General features: G+C 32.8%; 1 pseudogene; it reads right to left on the bottom strand.

The window, feature by feature from the left end:
• Positions 1–1,548: 1,548 nt before the first annotated feature.
• Positions 1,549–21,542, bottom strand: LOC107960661 (7-deoxyloganetin glucosyltransferase-like; annotated as a pseudogene).
• Between the last annotated feature and the right edge of the window lie 1,767 nt (positions 21,543–23,309).

Here is a 23,309-nt window from a genome sequence, read left to right as displayed (position 1 = left end):
CCAGCTAACCTGCTACTCAGATGCTGACTGGTCCTCTTGCATTGAAGACAGACGGTCACCACAGGCTATGTCGTCTATCTAGGATCGAATCCAGTTGCATGATGTTCCAAGAAACAAGTGGTCGTGTCTAGATCCTAGTCCGAAGCCGAGTATCGCAGTCTAGCCAATTGTGTGTCTGAGCTACTGTGGGTCAAACAGTTATTAGCTGAAGTTGGTGTGATCTTCTGCCAATCTCTTGTGGTTTGGTGTGATAATACGTTCATGGTTTCAATAGTTGTCAATCCTATGCATCATGCTAAAGTAAAACATGTAGAGATCAATCATCATTTTGTTCGAGAAAGAGTTCTTAATGGCACCCTGCAAGTCAACTTTGTTCCTTCTGAGAAGTAGGTTTCTGATGTCCTCACCAAGCCCATCACGCCTAAGCAGTTTGGCTTTTTTCGACAGGCTTTTTGTATATTGCCCGGAGATACTGTCTTTCTTCTCGAAACAAACAAGGAAAAAAGAAACCAGGAGAATGTTAGAGTAACTAATAAAATCAGTTAGTCGTTAGTTATTAGTAGTTAGCAAAGTCAGTAGTCAGTTATTCAATACTGTTAGGTTACGTTACTATATAACCTGCATGCAGGTACATCAAAAAGGCTGAGTTTTGTATCTTACTGTAGTCTTCTTGATTCAATACAGTATTTCTATTCTTTCAGTCATTATTTAACAAAGTCGACACTACAACATTAATTTGAACGTGCCAAATTCCCCTTCCTTGTAATTTTATACCTTGTATCTAGTTGCCTACATCTTTCCATATTTAAAATATGTTGAATCCATGATATTCGTTTTTTAAATCTTCAAGGTTTTATTTTCATTTCTTCTATAAATTTTGATATTTTTACAAAAAAAAAACTTTAATTTAATATTGATTCATGATTGATGAATTTTTTTTAAGTTACCATCCATATACATGAGTGGTGACGATTTGAGACAAACAAAACACTTTGAAATTCTAAATTATTATGAATAATGGCAATTTGATGTTAAATTTATTGACAAATAAATTAAAACATCTCATTTTCATAAACAATTTTCAAAGTATAATATTCTAGTAATTAATTTTATTTATATATTGTTTATGTAAAAAAGTCCAGTCATATAGTTAGAAAGAAATTTATATTGTTAATGATAAATAATAATATTACACATCATATTTTTATTATATTTATATAAGACAAATTATGCTCTCTCTTTTTTTACATGATTAACAAATGATGTTTTAAATTTTAAAATGTCACATAAGTGAATTTAATAAAAAATATTTAACTATGATAATAATTATTTTTAAAATTTTAAATTAAAAAAGTAAAAAGTCTAAATTTATGAAATTAAGTATAATTTAAAATTTAAATTTGTACTCTATAATTTAATACAAATAAATATTACGAATGGAATTTTATTAGTGTTAATGTTATATTAATTTTGTAAGGGCAAAACAGTATAACTTTATTAATTCTTAGATATTTCTTTTGAATCAAACAAGTAAAGTAGGCTTTGGTTTTAAGCTCTAGGTGTGCATAGAAGTTGGATAATTTTGTCGAGATTCCTATAAGACGAGCCATCAGAATTAACAGCCGCCGCCTCTACTTTTCTCTCCTATTCCACAGATTTCTTCTTCATATCTTTACTCTTTTCTCCTTTGATTAGCTCTCTAACAAGGCTCTCTACTTCATTCCTCTTAACATTATTGTCGATTTCCATGCCCATTCCTTTACTCTTTATATATTTACTCTTTAACAGTAGCCGCCTCTGCTTTTCTCTCCTATTCCCCATTTAGTACACGAATACAAACAATTCGTTTGCTACTCCGTGAAAAACGGCCAATATGTCATGGGGATGCCGCCGGATATGCTTTCAATCGTGGAATTCCATCCGCTATGCATTAAGAATCCTTCAACTAAAGGGTGGTTTAGGACTTGTTCTTGTGGGCACCATGTTGCCAACATGCCTCTATCTTTGGTCTCTGCTACAAACTCTATCGGCACAACTGTTGATTCATCACCGACAAGATTGGGTCTAATGACCCACATCAAAGGTTGTTTGCTGTTTGTTGGCCCCCAAGCAAATTCAGTTAGTTGATTAGCTATCATCACAGTGATGCTCCCGAATTCATGTAAACAATAGAGTTGGGCTCTTTGGAGTCTAACCATTGGAGCACTCGGGCTCTTCTTTCCAAAAATTCAATCCTATTTGTTTCAACTCACTATCATCCACATGGTGATTCAAAACAAGACGCAGAGGATGTAATAGCCCAATTTTCAGTGGTGAGGTGTAACACCCCTAACCCGTATCCATAGCTGGAACAAGGTTTCGGTCATTACTAGGATTTACATATCATTTAACAAAAATTTTAATTAAATACTTACCGTTTCTCCATAAGTATAAATAGTTCATTTCATTATATCAATATTTCATGCACCATCATTTTCATATATTTTATGTATATTTATTCCGGTAATAGTTCATATCAAACTTGCATAAATTATATTCTATGTACCTATGCTTATTTCGTTTATCTATCTTCATAATTATTTCATGCAACTATTTTGTACATATATTTCCATATGACCAATTCTTGTAAACATTTCATACAACCATTTTGTACAACCAATTCATATAACCATTCATCATCGATACATATTACCTGAATATTAATTGTTCAACAGATGTCATAGCGTCTCCCATCCACGATCTTATTTATCTTCAACATGATGCCATAGTGTCTTTCAACTATGGTCTTACTCATTTTCTGTCGTGTTGCCATGGTATCTTTCAACCATAGTCTTATTCATTCCTTGTCATATTGTCATTGTATCTTTCAACCATGGTCTTTCACATTTGAATCGCAACGCCATAGCGTCTTTCAGCTATGGTCTTACTCGCCTGAATCATGATGCCATAACGTCTTTTAGCTATGGTCTTACTCATTTCTGGTATGATGCCATGGTCCAACTATGGTCTTACACGTGTATTGCCATGGCCCAGCCATGGTCTTACACTCGTGGTGCCATATCCCAGATATAGTCTTATCATTAGGATGTCATAGCCTAGTTATAGTCTTACACATATATTGCCATGGCCCAACCATGGTCTTATCCGTTAATTCATCACTGATCACTGAATGGTCATACTCAATTCAGCGTTCTGCTCAATTTGAACTTTTGATCCGATTTCCATAATTTAATAATATTCATAATTCAATAGTAAACATATGAAATAATACATTATATCAGTCTTAATTTAGCAAATAATCATGAAAGTTCAATCATATGAACTTACCTGGCTAAATTGCAGAAATACCAAAATTCAGGGGCATTTTAGAAATTTTTTATTTTTCTCTATTTTCCACACGATATTTATCTAAATTGATAATTTCATTCAATTTATTAATTTAAATAATAAAACAATTCATTTCATGCAATATGGTCATTTTTTACATTTTTATAAAATTACTCCTAAAGTTTTACTTTTATTCAATTGAATCCCTGAGCCTACAACATGCAAATTAGCCATTTTTAATGTAAACCCATGTTAGCTGAATATTCACATATATTTTCCCCCTCCTCCTCTCCATTCCACATCCTTAATATGTACATAATTTCACTATATGCTTATATACTCATATCAAGCTGTCCAAAACTATTTTAGTACAAAATATTGATTACCACGTTTATAACACTCTTATTTTCTTTCTCAACAATATTTTCCATCACTTTCTCTTATTTTCCTTCACTAACATATCAAGAACATAAAACTTTATATAAGAAAACTCTACATTCACATCATTTCCTTACTTTTTCAATAATATTACACTTAAAAATATATTGAAATATTGATATTCTTACCTTGTTCTATTGATTTCAATCTCTAACTTGATCTTCTCTCTCCTCTAGCTTTTATTTCTTGAATCTAATTTGATATTCTAGGTCCCCATAGTCTCCTTGTCATCTTTCTCTCTTGATGGCTATAGAAATTCTTTTGATTTCTAAGTGAAAATGGTCGATTTTTGGTGAAAGGACTAAATTGTAAAGAAAAGAAAGATTCTTTCTTTCTTTCTCTTCATACATTGGGTGCATGGGAAAAAGATGATGGCTCTTCATCTTTCTTTCCTTATATATACTAAATAAAATAATAATAAAATAATAAAATATCATTTTTAAAATTAAATTAAAATATTCATAAACTAATATTTATTTAATTAATCTAAAATATCTTCAACATCATCATTATCTTCTAGATTCCTCTCTCCTTATTAATTGACCATTTTTCCCTTTATAATCTGTTAAAATTCCATCATTGAGTCATTATTTAAATTTGGTAAAATTACAATTTAGTCCATCATAATTCTTCACCTATTCAATTTGGTCCTAATTCATTCATTTTCCTTAGTTTCTAGATCATTCCACCCTGAAAGCATTAACACTATTAGTCCTTCAACTCTTTTATATTTACACTTTAACCCCTCAAATTTTGAGTATTTACTCTTGTGCAACAAAACTTTTCTCACTTTTACAATTTAGTCCTTTCTTGAATTAATATATCATAATATACTCCCCAATGTTGACATAACTCAAAATTTCTCCTTTTGTCACTTTATTTCCTTATTTTACTATATCAAGGATAATATCTTACTGTAAAAATTTTTAAGGTATTACATGACAGAATAGTGGTTTCGGGACCACAAATTTCTGTCGTATCGACTCGTAAATATTATTTTTAAAATATTTATAGAGTCACTAGAGTCGTATTAAATTTTGGTTCGGGAATTTTATCGTTTAGATAGTTAATTAAAGAAAAAGGTGAAAAAGTTAGTACTTATTACAATTAGGTAATCAAATTGATTAGTTAATAGTTAAGGATAGACTTAAGTAGCAATTACACCATGATTAATGTCTGGGACGGCAATTAGAATTAAAAATGAAAAAATTAATGATAATGGAAAAATGGTAAATTTGTTAAAATTAAAATTAAACAAATGGAATCAAAAGCCAAAATTATTCATTTTTCTCTTCTGCTTGGCCGAAACTCACCATTGATGCCCTAGGAAGCTTTTTCATCATTTTTCCTAGCATGGTATGGAAATTGATCCATCTTCTTGTAATTTTTATATTTTTGAGATCGTTGTAACTAGGTCCAACTAGCCAGTACCTTCGTGTTTGATTTTGTTAAAAATTTTTGGAAGTTGTCATTGATGAATATTGAATATTTTTTATTAATACCATGTATTTGGAGTCTTTATTATGCTATATGATGAATTTGTAAAAAGATTTTTGTTAAATCTTGATTTTAGGATTAAATTGTGAAAATGTCAAAATATTAGGGTTTAATAGTAAATTTGATGTTTATTAGGGGCTGGTTGACGGCCTATAATATTTGGATAAATTATTGACTTGAGAAAATTAGTTAATTTGATGAGTTTCGAGTTAAGGGGTTAAATTGCATAATGTAAAAGTTTAGGGTAATTGTATAAATTCAAAAAAATAATAGGGTATTAATTGTAAAATGAATTTGAAATGAAATATATGCTAATAATTGAAGAATTTAATATTATAGATAAAAAATCTGTAGATATTCGAGGAAAAGGAAAATTAGCGGAATAGTCCTTGAATTTCTACCATTTCTATAATTCAGTCTAGGTAAGTTTGTTATATGGTTACTATTAATCTTATTGAATATTTTTACTATTTCATAATTGGTTGAATCATGAATTTTATTTAGTTATGTTTAACAAATTAGAAGTGTCGGTGATTATTTGGGCTATGTGCCTAGCATGTTATGTGTCGGTGATTATTCAGGCTGTGTGCCGGTAATTATTCAGGCTATGTGCCTAGCAGGCTTTGTGCCGGTGATATTCGGGCTTTGTGCCTAACAGGCATTGTACTGGTGTAATACAAATTGACATTTATTTGATAATTTTGGTTAATTAATAAATGAAACTAATACCGAACTTACTAGGCTTTGTGATGCTTATTAGTTTGATTTATTCTTGTAGAACCTTTGGAATCGTTGCTTTGATTGGATCGACTCGGAAGCTCGTGCACTGTCATCAGCATCTTGGTAGTCATTTTGGTTCTTGCTAGTTGGTTTAAGTGGCATGTATTAGGAAAGGGTCTATAGTACTTGAATATTTTGAAAGGATATAACTATTGGAAGTAACTTGTTATGCTTGTTTCTAGTAAAGATAATTGAACTTGTGTGTTTAATTAGGTAAACTTTTTGGAACATATATAAGAAAAAGTTGTATAAATCTTTTGGTGTCAAATGATGATGATTGAATATTTCAAGTATGTTATGTGAATTAGTTTGGTTATAAGTAGTTATGATGATTAATTTTTTATAAGTATTTGGCATGTTTGGAAATATTGTGATTGGTACTTTGTTGTGAATGACATTTATGAATGTTAATGCTAGTAGTTGAATGGCATGTTTTGCACTATTTGGTATGTTTTGGTAAGTAAATTCAATTATATGCATTGATGCAATTATGCTTAAAAGTTAGTTGATTATTTTGGCCAAATTGAGTACATGGTTATACATGCTTTCATGTTATCATTTGAGGTGCCTAAGGACATATTGGTTATATGATTTTATACCATGTTAGAATAGCTAGAATATGAATGATTTTAGTGCCTTGTTTTGGCTTGTATGTATATGAAAATTTGTTATAGGTGCATGCCATAATGGGTGAGAAAAATGGCTTGTAAAATAGCCTATTTTCGTCCACATGGGTAGAGACATGGGAGTGTGTCATAGTCGTGTGTGACACACAGCCAAACGACACGGCGGTGTGTCCCCTGTAGCTTTCAAAGGGTTGCAAGTCAAGCAGTTGCATTGCCTAGCACATGGCCTGGCACATGGGCGTGTGACTTGGCCGTATGGCCCAAGTTAGTGACTTACACGGGCACGGGCATGGGTTGGGACACGACCGTGTGACCCCTGTAGTTTTGAAAATTTTCCTTGTTTTATGAAAACTTCTCTGAGTTTCTGATTTAGTCCCAACTTGTTTCTAATGTGTTTTTATGGCCTCAAAGGCTCGTATACGGGACAATATGTATGTTTTGGATTGGATTTAATATGATTACTGATATGATTTTGAAATGTTTGAAATTTATGTTTGTTTGATTTGAAAACTCTGGCAACGGATACGAGTTAAGGGTGTTACAGAGGACCCAATTAGTAAACTAGGGGTAGCATTAAGTTGAGTACGTCCAATGACTCATGCTCCAAATCATCAAAGGTGTTCAATATAATTGCTGACGCCTTCTGAGCTCTTTTGGTTTCAAAGAAAATAAAATTAAGTATAACGAAATTTGGATCAGTTGTTTTAAAAAAAGAAGGTAGATCCCTTTATCGGATACCTTCCATTGCCTGTATCCAATCTATGACGATATCCAAGTACCCATTCGTTAAATAGCTTTCATCTACAAATCAAAAATAACAATAATTAAACCCGACATCAATGGCGAAGCTAATGCAAGTGGTGAAAGTAGAGCTAAAATGTTGGATTATAAAAATTATCTTTGAGAGGCTTATAACCCTTTTCCATTAATTGGTGATAGTGAATGTAACCGAGGAAGCCACAAGTGCTTGTAGTCCAAAACAGAATTTTAGGGACATCTAATTCTTTAATTGCATTAAGAGTGAAGGTCATGACACCATTCGAAATAATGCAAGAAATAGGGGAAACTTTGGATGTGGACGTTGTAACATCCCAAAATAGGGCCTAAACGGAATAGTGGTTGTGAAACCACAAATTCGAGGTAAAAAATTTTATTTTATTATTATTTTGAGGTTCATGGTATGATTGCATGATTGTGTGAAAATTTCGTGATGAAATTCTATGCATAAAGTGCTTAAGTTAAGGTTAGGGACTAAATCGAATAATTTGCAAAACTTTCATTCTAGAAGTTTTTAGTATGAAATTACTTTGGAATATTAATTAGGAGGGTTTAAATAACAATTTGACCAATTTTAAGTTCATGGACAAAAATTAGGACATGGAAGGAATTTTTGAAAGTTTAGTAAGGAGGGGTAATTTTTAAATGAATTAAAAAGGGAAAAATAACACAAAAATGGTCATCTTCTCAATTAGTTTCTGCCGATTTTTGCTCTCCTCCATAGCTGGGGTTTCTTCAACTTTCAAGCTTCATAGTAAGTGATTCCAAGCCCCGTTTTTAATGATCTTTACGTTTTTGGAGTCCCGGTAACTTGATTAAGCTTATTCTAGCAATAATTCAACCTAGGGTTCATATTTGGAAAAATACCCATGGCTGAAATTTGTGTATTTTGGTGTTTTATGATAGAATATGAGGTTTTAAATTATGTTAAACAACTTATGCTACTCGGTTTTAAGTGAAAACGAGTAAAATGGCTTAAATTGGAAAAAAATACCAATAGTCATAAGTATATGTTAGAGTGTGATTTTGATATTGCCATAAAAGGGAAAAATGATCAGCATGTCATAAAACATAAGAAAATAGGATGAAGTTTAATTTACGAGCCTTGGGGAAAAAGTGCAAATATGTGAAAGTTTAGGGGTAAAAATATAATTTTGCCAAAGTTTGGGTCAAGGACTGTTTTAATAAATGTGAATATTAAATAAGTTAAATTTGCTATTATAGATCAAGAAGAACGAAATTCGGGAGTAGATCGGGGAAAAGAAAAAGTAAAGGACTAAATTGTAAAGTTTAGTCACATTTTGTATCAATGTAAGTTACAGTAAATAAATGCAATATTCTTTTATTTTACATTATTATTGTCAACTTCCAGCATTTATATATTTATGTTATGAAAATATTTAAAGTCGAATTTAAGGTGAAATGACAGAGGAAAAGTGTTAGAAAGCCCCGGTTGAACCCTAGGAATGTTAGGATATTAGGGTTGACAGGACAGAACAGAAATGAGCCATGTAAGTCCATATTAGAAATATGGCTTTGGAGACAGGATTGAGCCATGTAAGTCCATATATATATATGGCATTGGAGACAGGAATAATTCATGTAAGTCCATGTCAAAGACATGGCATTGGCAGGATATTGATAGACAGGAACGACCCTAGTATCCTTAGTATTCCGAGTGGTTCAACGGGTCAGGATACGAGTTAAATTACAGTGAATTAACAGCAAAGGAAAAGTAGATTATACTTATGAAAAAGGAAAGGTCAGGTAAGAAAGAAGGTAAGGGAATAAAGAAGAAGATAGAAATTGAGAAGTAAAGAAATTTATGATGTTAGATGATATTATGCATAATTATCCATTATGTTGAATGCTGTAATTTATTTGCTTGTAAGCTTACTAAGCCTAGTGCTTAATCTCTTTATTTTCTTCTTCTTATAGTACTTATCTAGTCACTCGGGGATCGAAGGAAACGTCGGAGGTCGATCACACTATCAAAGAAATAACTCGGTATAATTAGACGTTTTGTTTTGGGTATGGCATGTATAGAGACTTAGCTGCTTTTGGTATAATATGAATAATGAATGATGTGTAAATACTTGCTAGTGATTAGCTAATAAACTAGTCGATGATATACATGTTTATTAATATGTATGATTGAATGGTGATTATCACATGAAAATTATGAAAAATGTGAAAGTAACCTAAAAACAGATTCAAGTAACAAAAATGACGTAACTTTGAAAAATCACTAAAAATTGTAGAAACATAGTTTGAAGATGAATAATATATTAAATTAAAGCTTATTATGTATATTTTCTTATGGAATAAGCAAAAAAGGTAAAGGTATTATATTTTATGAGATATCTAAGTTTTAGTGAAATAGGGTCAGAGCAATTTCTAGATCCCCTGTTTCAGCTTTGGAAATTCACCATAAACTGTAAAACTCTAATTATAAGGTTTAATTTATATGGTTAGAATCCTTGTTGAATCTAGTTTTAAAAGAAACAAACGGCTTAGTCATATGAATTTTGTACAGGAAGAAACATGGTTCATAGTAAGAATAGGTCAGTGTAGTCGAGTTTTGAAATAGGGGAAACTTTAACCAATAAACTATACTAATTGGCCAAGTAAAAAATTCTAGAAAAAAATTAATAGATAGATATATGAGTCTAATTTCAGGAAAAATTTATGGATCTTAATTTTGAGTTTTGAAACTCGAGAAATGAATTTTTAAGCAACCATGACGCAGAAAAATAGTTTATTTCAAAAATTAAAATAAGTGGTTTAGAGTTGTTTAAAAGGTAAGATAAGTTTAGTAACACCTCAAGCTTGACTTCGGTGACGGTTTCAGGCATGGGGGTGTTGCATTTATTGGTATCAGAACAGGTTTAGTCGGTTCTCGAAACAGTTAGTGTGAGAAAAAGTCTAGCTATACATGCCATACTTGTATTTTGATAGTGTGACGACTCCTGACGATTTTTAAATATTTTGTTTTATAGTAATGGATCCCGGACGAGCTGGTGATGATGATGTAGAAAGTAATGCGCCTGCTCCCGCAGAAGGGGTAGCGCCATCTGAGAATAGGCCAGTAATAGTTGATCAGGGAGGAGTGACTCGAGAAACTCTCTTCCGAGCTTTGAATGATTTGTTTGCTGAGTTCGTTCGTACGAATCCGGAAGTTAGACCTCCACCCCCTCATGATTCTCAGGCTACCCATGTAGCTCAAGCTTCCCCAGTCACAGGTATAGTGGTAAGAGAAAAGCCACCAATTGATAGAATCAGGAAACAAGGGGCAGAAGAGTTCCGAGCAACAAAAGATGATGATGTGGAAAAAGCAGAATTTTGGTTAGAAAATACTATCAGAGTCTTTGACGAATTATCTTGTACACCCGAGGAATGTATGAAATGTGTAGTATCACTTCTTAGAGACTCAGCCTACTACTGGTGGAAGACGCTTGTATCAGTTGTACCAAATGAGAGGGTCACTTGGGATTTCTTTCAGGAGGAATTTCGTAAAAAGTACATCAGTCAGAGGTTTATTGACCAGAAGAGAAAGGAATTCCTGGAATTGAAACAAGGTAATATGAAAGTGAGCGATTATGAGCGCGAATTTGTCAGACTTAGTAAATATGCTCGAGAATGTGTGTCTACAGAGGCTATCATGTGTAAAAGGTTTGAGGATGGGTTAAATGATGATATCCGACTGTCAGTGGGTGTCCTAGAAATAAAAGAGTTTGTTATTTAGTTAAGAGAGCCTGTAAGGGAGAGGAGCTGTTAAAAAGAAAAGGCAAAGTTGAGACAGAGACACAAGATACAAAGAAGAGACAGATGAGCAGATCATTTCAGGCTACATCCAAGAGGCCCAAAGAGTTTTCTACCAGATCTAGCTTTTCGGCAGGGCAATCTAGTCAGAATAGAGGTAGCAGATTTAAGGATCCGAAGGCTCAGACCACCTCGACTACGAGTGTAGGTAATGTCAGATAGGGCAGATCAGGGTGTCCACGGTACGGTAGACTTCATTATGGTCCTTGTCGGGCAGGCAAAAATGTTTGGTATAAATGTGGTGCTCCAGATCATTTTGTACGAGAATGTCTAGAAGTGGCTAGCCGAGAGGTAACACAGAGTGCTAGATCCAGAAATGCTCCTACTAGAGGCAGATCACCGAGGCAACCGGGAGTAGGAGCAAGTAACAGAGGTACCTCTAGAGATTCAGCTGTGAGACCAGATGTTAGAGCCCCTGCAAAGACTTATGCTATTCGTGCACGCAAAGAGGCATCCTCCCCCGATGTGATTACGGGTACATTTTCTCTACATGATATTAATGTCATTGCTGTGATTGATCCGGGTTCGACTCATTCTTATGTTTGTATGAAATTGATGCCTAGTATAAGTATGCCTATAGAATCTACAGAATTTGTGATTAAAGTATCGAATCCATTAGGCAAGCATGTATTAGTAGATAAAGTATGTAGAAATTATCCTTTAATGATTAGAGGTTACTGTTTTCCGGCTGATCTCATACTATTTCCATTTGATGAGTATGATGTGATTCTTGGTATGGATTGGTTGACTACACATGATGTGATAGTGAATTGTGGAAAGAAATTCATTGAGTTGAAGTGTGAAAATGATGAAATTCTTCGGGTTAATTCAGAAGAGTCAGATAGTTTATTTCCCATAATTTCTATTATGTCTGCTCAGAAATGTTTGAGAAAAGGGTATGAAGCTTATCTTGCTTTTGTGTTGAACACTAAAGATCCAAAATTGAAAATTGAATCAGTGCCTGTGGTATGTGAGTTTCCCGATGTGTTTCCGGAAGAACTACCAGGTTTGCCTCCTGTTAGAGAAGTTGAGTTTGGTATTGAGTTGATTCCAGGTACCACACCCATTTCTATTGCTCCTTATAGAATGGCTCCGTTGGAATTGAAAGAATTAAAAGCTCAGTTGCAGGAATTAACAGATAAAGGCTTGGTAAGACCCAGTAGTTCACTATGGGGTGCACCAGTGCTATTTGTGAAAAAGAAAGACGGATCGATGAGATTGTGCATAGATTATCGGCAACTTAACAAGGTAACAGTAAAGAACAAGTATTCATTGCCTAGAATTGATGATTTGTTTGATCAATTGAAGGGAGCTACTGTGTTTTCCAAGATAAATTTGAGATCCGGATACTATCAGTTGCGAGTTAAAGAGTCAGATGTCTTGAAGGCTGCTTTCCGAACTAGGTATGGTCATTATGAGTTCCTTGTGATGCCATTTGGCTTGACTAATGCTCCTGCCATTTTCATGGACTTAATGAACCGAATTTTCAGATCGTACTTAGATAAGTTTGTAGTTGTGTTCATTGATGATATTTTGATTTATTCTCATGATGAGACTGAGCATGCAGAGCATTAGAGAATAGTTTTACAAATTCTGAGAGATAATCAGTTGTATGCCAAGTTCAGCAAAAGTGAGTTCTAGTTACGAGAAGTTGGTTTTCTTGGACATATTGTCTCAGGTGAAGGTATTAAGGTTGATACGAGCAAGATTTCAGCCATTGTTGATTGGAAGCCTCCTAGAAATGTATCAGAAGTTAGAAGTTTTCTTGGTCTTACCGGATATTATAGACGATTTGTGGAGGGATTTTCCATGATAGCTACCCCGTTGACGAGACTGCTACGGAAGGATGTTAAGTTTGAATGGACTGAGAAGTGCCAACAAAGTTTTGACAAGTTAAAGGCATTGTTGATGGAAGCTCCTATCTTAGTACAGCTAGAATCGGGTAAAGAATTTGTGATTTACAGTGATGCATCCTTGAATGGGCTCAGTTGTGTACTCATGCAGGAAGGAAAGGTAATTGCTTATGCCTCTAGACAATTGAAGCCACATGAGAAAAATTATCCGACACATGATTTAGAGCTAGCTGTTATTGTATTTGCATTGAAGATTTGGAGACATTATTTGTATGGTGAAAGGTGCCGGATATTTACCGATCATAAAAGCTTGAAATACTTGATGACTCAAAAAGATTTGAATTTGAGGCAAAGAAGATGGTTGGAATTGCTTAAAGATTATGAGTTAGTGATTGATTATCACACAGGTAAAGCAAATGTAGTTGCTGACGCTTTAAGTAGGAAACATTTATTTACATTGCGAGCTTTGAATACCAATTTAGCCATGTCAGATGATGGTTCTATTTTAACTGAATTGAGAGCTAAACCGGTACTTCTTGAAGAGATTTGTGAAGCTCAGAAAGATTTTAATGAGTTACAAGCTAAAAGAGTTCAATGTGAGTCAGGCATAGAATCAGATTTTTGGATTGGTTCTGATGGTTGTTTGATGTTTAGAGACAGAATATGTATACCAAAGAATGATGAGCTTATTCGGAAGATTTTACAAGAAGCACATAGCAGTCCTTTATCTATTCATCCAGGCAGTACAAAAAATGTATAATGATTTGAAGAAATTGTATTGGTGGATAGGAATGAAAAGAGATATTTCAGAGTTTGTTTCTAGATGCTTGATTTATCAACAGGTAAAGGTCGAACATCAGGTACCCTCAGGATTATTGCAGCCTGTGCTAGTTCCGGAATGGAAGTGGGATCGAGTTACTATGGATTTTGTGACAGGATTGCCGTTTACACCGAGAAAGAAAGATGCAGTATGGGTTGTGATTGATAAGTTAACGAAGTCGGCTCATTTTATCCCAGTTCGTATGGATTATTCACTTGAAAAGTTGGCCGAGTTGTATATTTCAGAGATAGTCAGGCTACATGGGGTACCATTATCGATCATTTCAAACAAAGATCCAAGATTTACTTCACGGTTTTGGAAGAAATTACAAGAGGCTTTGGGCACAAAGTTGAGTTTTAGTACAACTTTCCATCCTCAAACCGACGGTCAGTCAAAGAGAGTTATTCAGGTACTTGAAGATATGCTTAGATGTTGTGTATTAGAATTTCAAGGTAGTTGGGAAAAATACTTACCATTGGTAGAGTTTGCCTATAATAATAGTTACCAGTCAAGTTTGAAGATGACACCTTATGAAGCTTTATATGGACGTAAATGCCGTACACCTTTATATTGGACAGAGCTTAAAGAAAGCCAGATTTACGGGGTTGATCTAGTTAAAGAAACAGAAGAAAAAGTGAAAGTTATCAGAAATTGTTTAAAAGCAGCTTCAGACAGGCAGAAGTCGTATGCAGATTTAAAAAGGCAAACTAAGTCCACGTTTTATTGGACTGTTTGAAGTAATTGAGAGAGTCGGACCATTAGCATATCGGTTAGCTTTGCCGATTGAGTTAGAGAAGATTTATAATGTATTTCATGTGTCTATGCTACGTCGTTATCGTTCAGATCCGTCACATGTGATTTCTCAGACAGAGGTTGAGATTCAGCCAGACATAACTTACGGTGAAGAACCGGTAAAGATTCTAGCTCGAGAGGTAAAGCAATTAAGGAACAAAAGTATTGCACTTGTGAAAGTACTATGGAATAAACACGGGGTAGATGAGGCTACATGGGAACCCGAAGAGGCTATGCGAAAACAGTACCCAAATCTCTTCACAGGTAAGATTTTCGGGACGAAAATCCCTAAAATGGGGGAGAAATGTAACATTCCGAAATAGGGCCTAAACGGAATAGTGGTTGCAAAACCATAAATTCGAGGTAGAAAAATTTATTTTATTATTATTTTGAGGTTCATGGTATGATTGCATGATTGTGTGAAAATTTCGTGATGAAATTCTATGCATAAAGTGCTTAACTTGAGGGTAGGGACTAAATCGAATAATTTACAAAACTTGCATTCTAGAAGTTTTTAGTATGAAATTACTTTGGAATATTAATTAGGAGGGTTTAAATAACAATTTGACCAATTTTAAGTTCATGGACAAAAATTAGGACATGGAAGAAATTTTTGAAAGTTTAGTAAGGAGGGGTAATTTGGTCATTTAGATATTAAATGAATTAAAAAAGGGAAAAATAACACAAAAATGGTCATCTTCTCAATTAGTTTCTGCCGATTTTTGCTCTCCTCCATAGCTGGGGTTTCTTCAACTTTCAAGCTTCATAGTAAGTGATTCCAAGCCCCGTTTTTAATGATCTTTACGTTTTTGGAGTCCCGGTAACTTGATTAAGCTTATTCTAGCAATAATTCAACCTAGGGTTCATATTTGGAAAAGTACCCATGGCTGAAATTTGTGTATTTTGGTATTTTATGATAGAATATGAGGTTTTAAATTATGTTAAACAACTTATGCTACTCGGTTTTAAGTGTTAGAGTGTGATTTTGATATTGTCATAAAAGGGAAAAATGATCAGCATGTCATAAAACATAAGAAAATAGGATGATTTTTAATTTACGAGCCTTGGGGAAAAAGTGCAAATATGTGAAAGTTTAGGGGTAAAAATATAATTTTGCCAAAGTTTGGGTCAAGGACTGTTTTAATAAATGTGAATATTAAATAAGTTAAATTTGCTATTATAGATCAAGAAGAACGAAATTCGGGAGTAGATCGGGGAAAAGAAAAAGTAAAGGACTAAATTGTAAAGTTTAGTCACATTTTGTATCAAGGTAAGTTACAGCAAATAAATGCAATATTCTTTTATTTTACATTATTATTGTCAACTTCCAGCATTTATATATTTATGTTATGAAAATATTTAAAGTCGAATTTAAGGTGAAATGACAGAGGAAAAGTGTTAGAAAGCCCCGGTTGAACCCTAGGAATGTTAGGATATTAGGGTTGACAGGATAGAACAGAAATGAGCCATGTAAATCCATATTAGAAATATGGCTTTGGAGACAGGATTGAGCCATGTAAGTCCATATATATATGGCATTGGAGACAGGAATAATTCATGTAAGTCCATGTCAAAGACATGGCATTGGCAGGATATTGATAGACAGGAACGACCCTAGTATCCTTAGTATTCCGAGTGGTTCAACGGGTCAGGATACGAGTTAAATTACAGTGAATTAACAGCAAAGGAAAAGTAGATTATACTTATGAAAAAGGAAAGGTCAGGTAAGAAAGAAGGTAAGGGAATAAAGAAGAAGATAGAAATTGAGAAGTAAAGAAATTTATGATGTTAGATGATATTATGCATAATTATCTATTATGTTGAATGTTGTGATTTATTTGCTTGTAACCTTACTAAGCCTAGTGCTTAATCTCTTTATTTTCTTTTTCTTATAGTACTTATCTAGTCACTCGGGGATCGAAGGAAACGTCGGAAGCCGATCACACTATCAAAGAAATAACTCGGTATAATTAGACTTTTTGTTTTGGGCATGGCATGTATAGAGACTTAGCTACTTTTGGTATAATATGAATAATGAATGATGTGTAAATACTTGCTAGTGATTAGCTAATAAACTAGTCGATGATATACATGTTTATTAATATGTATGATTGAATGGTGATTATCACATGAAAATTATGAAAAATGTGAAAGTAACCTAAAAACAGATTCAAGTAACAAAAATAACGTAACTTTGAAAAATCACTAAAAATTGTAGAAACATAGTTTGAAGATGAATAATATATGAAATTAAAGCTTATTATGTATATTTTCTTATGGAATAAGCAAAAAAGGTAAAGGTATTATATTTTATGAGATATCTAAGTTTTAGTGAAATAGGGTCAGAGCGATTTCTAGATCCCCTGTTTCAGCTTTGGAAATTCACCATAAATTGTAAAACACTAATTATAAGGTTTAATTTATATGGTTAGAATCCTTGTTGAATCTAGTTTTAAGTGAAATAAACTGCTTAGTCATATAAATTTTTTACAGGAAGAAACATGGTTCATAGTAAGAATAGGTCAGTGCAGTCGAGTTTTGAAATAGGGGAAACTTTAACTAATAAACTGCACTAATTGGCCAAGTCAAAAATTCTAGAAAAAAATTAGTAGATAGATATATGAGTCTAGTTTTAGGAAAAATTTACGGATTTTAATTTTGACTTTTGGAACTCGAGAAATGAATTTTTAAGCAACCATGACGCAGAAAAATAGTTTATTCCAAAAATTAAAATAAGTGGTTTAGAGTTGTTTAAAAGGTAAGATAAGTTTAGTAACACCTCAAGCTTGACTCCGGTGACGGTTTCGGGCGTGGGGGTGTTACAGACATGGAATCATTTAGCTTGCGGAGGAGTTGTTTGAAGTGGGGTAAGTAGATCTTGCTGGTGGTGTAAGACCCCGAAAATTTTTACAGTAAAATATTATCCGTGATATAGTAAAATAAGGAAATAAAGTAACAAAAAGGGAATTTTTGAGTTATGTCAATATTGGGAAGTATATTATGATATATTAATTCAAGAAAGGACTAAACTGCAAAGATGAGAAAAGTCTTGTTGCACAAGAGTAAATACTCAAAATTTAAGGGGTTGATGTGTAAATATAAAAAGTTAAAGGACTAATGGTGCAAATATTTTAAGGGTGGAATGATCTAGAAACCAAGAAAAATTGATGAATTAGGACCAAATTAAATAGGTGAAAAATTATGAGGGACTAAATCACAATTTTACCAAATTAAGTGATGACTCGATGATGGAATTCTAAAAGATCATGAAGGGCAAAATGGTCAATTAGTAAGAGAGAGAATTCTAGACTGTAATGATTATGTTGATGATATTTTAAATTAATTAATTAGATAAATATTATTTTATTAATATTTTTATGATATGTTTATTATTATATTATTATTTATTTAGTATAAAAGGAAGGAAAGATAAAGAATTAACATCTCATTTCCTTTCCCATGCAACCAACGTTAGAAAAGAAGGAAAAGAAAGAAATTTTGTTTTCTTTACAATTTGGTTCTTCCACAAAAAATTCATCATTTTCACCTAGAAATCAAAAGAATTTCCATAGCTACTAAGAGAGAAAAATGTTAAGGAGACCATGGGGAGTTAGAATATCAAGTTGGATTCAAGAAATAGAAGCTGGAGGAGAGAGAAAATCAAGTTAAAGATTAGTATCAATAGAACGAGGTAAGAATATCAAGATTTCAATATGTTTTTAAGTTTGTTATTATTGACAAAGCATGAAAATAATGTTATAGTAGAGTTTTCTTACATAAGGTCCTATGTTCTTGATATGTTAGTGAAGAGAAAATAAGAGAAAGTGATGAGAAATGGTGTAGAAAAAAAAATAAGGGTGTTATAACATGGTAATTAATATCTTGTACTAAAACAGTTTTGGACAGCAACAGTAGTCTAACTTTGAAAAATCATCAAAAATTGTAGAAATCCAATTATAGGATGAATAAAATATGAAATTAAATCTTATTAAGTCTAGTTTCTTATAGAAGAAATGATGTAAGCAATGGAATTGTAAATAATGAGATATGATGAATTTTGTGAGACAAGGTCAGAATGATTTCGGGTTCCCCTGTTCTGACTTTATAAAATCATAAAAAATTGGATAGAAATAATTATGGGATTAAATTTATATTTTTAGAATCCTTAATGAGTCTATTTTCAATATAAAAAACAGGAACATCATTTGAATTCTTTACGAGGAGATAATTAATTTTTAGTGAAGAAGGGCTAGAACTGTCAGACAGCAGAACATGGGTAATTTTAAAGAATAAACTGTACTTATTGACTAAACCAAAAATTATTAAAATTTTATGGTAAGAATATATATGAGTCTAGTTTCAGTTAAAATTAGCGGATCTTAATTTGGAGTTCTATAGCTCTAGATATAAATAATTTAGTGAGTATGACGTAGATAGACAGCTTGAATATTCATAAAAGTAAATAATAAAAATTATGGATAATGTTACTTACAAGTGTGTTATCTACATTAAGGATGTGGAATGGAGAGGAGGAGGAGGAAAAATATGTATGAATATTCATCTAGCATGGCTAATTTGTATATTTTAGGATCAGGGACTAAACTGAATAAAAGTAAAACTTTATGGGCAATTTTGTAAAAATTTCAGAAATGACCAAATTGCATGAAATGGATTATTTTATTATTTAAATTACAAAATTGAATGAAATTATTAATTTAGTTCAAGATCGGGGAGCAACATGTTTTAGGGATTAAATTAAAAAAGTGTTGAAATTATGGAAAATTCTGATATTTTATAGAATTCATGAACTGTTATCAATACATATGAGAATAATAGCTGGAAATAAGGATTAAATTGCAAGAATTTTATTTTCCCTGACTCTAAGGATGAAATCGTCATTAATTAAAAGTTTAGGGGCAAAATGGTAATTTTGCCTAGAGCATTAATTAAATGTATTAGAATATGAAATGAATGAAAATGATGATCAAATTTATTTATAAAGATCCGGACGACTCAAATATGAGACTTGATACTAGAAAAGAAAAGATATCGGATTAATGAAATTATAAACACAAACAAGCAATGAGGTAAGTTGGTGTAACTTGAATTATATTCTTAAATGCTTGAAATGTATGTTATTGATGTGAAAATAATTTGAATGTTCATTGTATGAAAATTGATGGAACATTGATATATTTGATAAAAAGGGGAAGAAATCCCGTTTGAATAAAAGGAAATTTCGATGGATCTCTGAAAAGGAATTGACGGTAAAAAAGGATCTAGCCCGGACAGGTGATCCTATCCTGATATAGCCCTCCCGAAGAATACGTGTAAATGGATTTAGCCTGGACGGGTATACCAAATTAGGGTCTGAATTTAGCCTGGACTGGTAATTCAGATCCAAGCTCATTAGAGTAATTGTCGTTGCAGGGGATTTAGCCTGGACTGGTAATCCCACTGTAAGGATGAGGTTCGCGGGAGTGTGCTCTCTGATATGAAATGTGTAAGACCATGGTTGAAAGATACCATGGCAACCTGATATGAAATGTGTAAGACCATGGTTGAAAAATACCATGGCAACATGACGGGAAATGAATAAGACCATGGTTGAAAGATACCATGGCAGCGTGACATGAAATGAATAAGACCATGGTTGAAAGATACCATGGCAACATGACAGAAAATGAGTAAGACCATAATTGAAAGACACTATGGCATCATGTTAAAGATAAATAAGACCGTGGATGGGAGACGCGATGACATCTATTGAACAATTGATATTCAGGTAATATGTGTCAGATGACGAATGGTTATATGGAATAGTTGTGTGAAATGTTTACAAGAACTGGTCATATGGAAATATATGTACAACATAGTTGTATGAAATAATTATGAAGATAGATAAACAAAATAAGAATAAGCACATGGAATATAATTTATGTTAAGTTTGATATAAACTTTACCGGAATAAATATACATAAAATATATGGAAATGATGGTGCATGAAATATTGATATAATGAAATGATTGATATATACTTATGAAGAAACAGCAAGAGAATGATATGTTTCATGACATGTACATATATGATAATCTTTGATATGTTAATACAAGAAAATTATGTAAGTAAAGACAATTATTAAACTCAAGTGTAACATGTCGAGAAAATAAGTATATAAATGTTGAATTTATATGAAATATATGCAAGTATACTAACAATGATGTTGTTTGACGCTTAGACAAGTGTCAAGCTATTGATTGAATGGTAACATATTTAATTATAAGAAGTATTGAAATGGTAAGTACTTAGATGAAAATAAAATTTAAGATTTTGCGAATTTTTTTTTACGATCCCGATTTAATTCTGGTTGGTTTTTAATTTATGTTTGGGGCTTCGAGGGCCCAATAGAGAGACGTTATGATTATTTTCAACATATGAATAATAAATGACTCAGAATTATCTGAAAATATTCAGTAAACTCCGGTAATGCCTCGTACCTATTCCGGCAATGGATACGGGTAGGGCGTGTTACAGGTGGAGTCGCAGAGGGAAGGGATGTCTTGGGTGGCATTGATATCCGTCGGCGGAAGGCTGTCGGGAATGGTCTCGAAACAAAAAGAAGGGAGACCATTAAGAACATCAGGTCCTCAGGATTTAAGTAGATGTTTGTGGTTAAACTCAGTGTTGACAAAGGTGATATAAAAGCCCTTCTGGTAAAGTATTTTGGCTAGCTTTAGCATAGGATTGATATGGCCTTGAGTAGGGAAATGAATGCATACTGCATGATGCCTATAACCCAAGGAACCCATTGTTGACCAATATTTCAAGTTTAGAAAAACAGGAATGTAGAAGCCCAATTTTGCCCGGGCCCAACCCAAAAAACCAAAGAAAATAAAATAAAAATATAAAAAATAATTATCCACAGTCCATTTACAACAAATGTAGCCCAAATGCATTAAACCCAAAAACCCAATTTACAAACCCAAAAACTAAAAACCCTAGGCGGCCTGTTGGCCCAAAAACTAAACTCAGTTTTAGTAAAAACTGAAACCCTAATACTATATGAGCCAGCAGTGCCGCAACCTCTCCACGTCGGAAGGCGTGCCGTCTGACTCCCTTATGCCACCATTATTGACTTCGCTCTCTGCTACCATCGCTTGCAAAGAAAAACAAACACGCAACAGCAGAGAAATAAATAAAAATAATATGTAAAAATTGGTTATAAAGGCCGGATGGAAAATGTAATTTTTTTACGAAGAAAGCAATCAAAAACAGAAAAATTGAATACAAAAAAAGCAAAGAGTTAACAAAAGTAGTTTTTTTTTCACGTCTAAAATAGAAAATATAAGAGTAAAAGGCTCAATTTTTACCTACGACACTTTGTCTCCAGTCGTCTTAGGGGCTATCTCTTTTTTCTTTCTTTTTTTTAAAAAAAAATCCAAGAAACCGAAGTGTTTCATCTTTTTATTTTTATTTTCTAACTTGGGATCATGTTTTGGGGATTTTGACCCCAGATCTGTGCTCTACACAAAAAAAGGACTCGAAAATGAGCCTTTTTCAATTTCTGGCCACTAGAGGATGCGGTCTTCGTCGCCGATGACCGGCGGGCACGGCAAAGACTCACCTGTCTCGTGACAGGAGGGGAGGGTAGCTTCAGAGAAAAAAATGAAAGGAAAAGAAGTTTTTTTTTAAAAAAAATTGATTCAAAATTATTTTTTAAAAAAAAAGATTTTTCACTTATGTAAGGGTCCAAAACGGCGTCATTTTAGGCTTAAGCTTTAGACGTCAAAACGGTGTCATTTTGACGCAACCCGACCCGACCCGACCCGACCCGCTACAGGTCAGCGTGTTTTTTATGTGGGGTCTATTTGCACCTTTAGTCCTTCTAGTTCTGCGACTTTTTTCAATTTAGTCCCAGTCCCTTCTTAATTATTTTACTTATCCCTTGTAATTTTAAATTGTTCACAATTTGGTCCCTAGACCATTATGAACCCGCTTAAGGGATGACATTTGTCCTAGGGCTTGGAATAATTGCCTATCTGGTCCCTGCCCCTTTTCAGCGCGTTTTAGTTTCTCCTTTATCATTTTTTTTGTAATTTAGGCCCTTAAATTCCATTCAAATTTTGATCTAGTCCCTTTTATATTTATTCATTTATTTTATTATAATTTAGAATCTAAATTTTATTTTAATTCCAATTTAATCCTTTATTCGCTTAATTTCAAGCTTTTATAATGTTTTATATGTATATTGTTTTGTTTTATTTTATTTATTTATTTATACGTTCATTCATTTATCTATTCTTTACTCTTCTTTTATTTAGAATTTATATTGTTATTTATTCCTTTATTTACACATATTATTATTAGTGTTTATTTCACTTTATTTATTTAATTAGTATTAGAATAGTAATTAATATGATTATTGTTATTGTTATTATTTGGTGTTATTATTATAATTACATCATTATTATTATAGTATTCTATTATTTATTAATTACCATTTTAATATTCTACCGGTATAGTTATTCTACATTATTTCATTATCATTATACTATACATTACGTTTAAAAATATTT

The sequence above is a fragment of the Gossypium hirsutum genome, chromosome A05 (genome assembly GCF_007990345.1).
Source record: "Gossypium hirsutum isolate 1008001.06 chromosome A05, Gossypium_hirsutum_v2.1, whole genome shotgun sequence".
Classification (NCBI taxonomy): Eukaryota; Viridiplantae; Streptophyta; class Magnoliopsida; order Malvales; family Malvaceae; genus Gossypium; species Gossypium hirsutum.
This window is presented reverse-complemented; position numbering and strand designations above follow the sequence as displayed.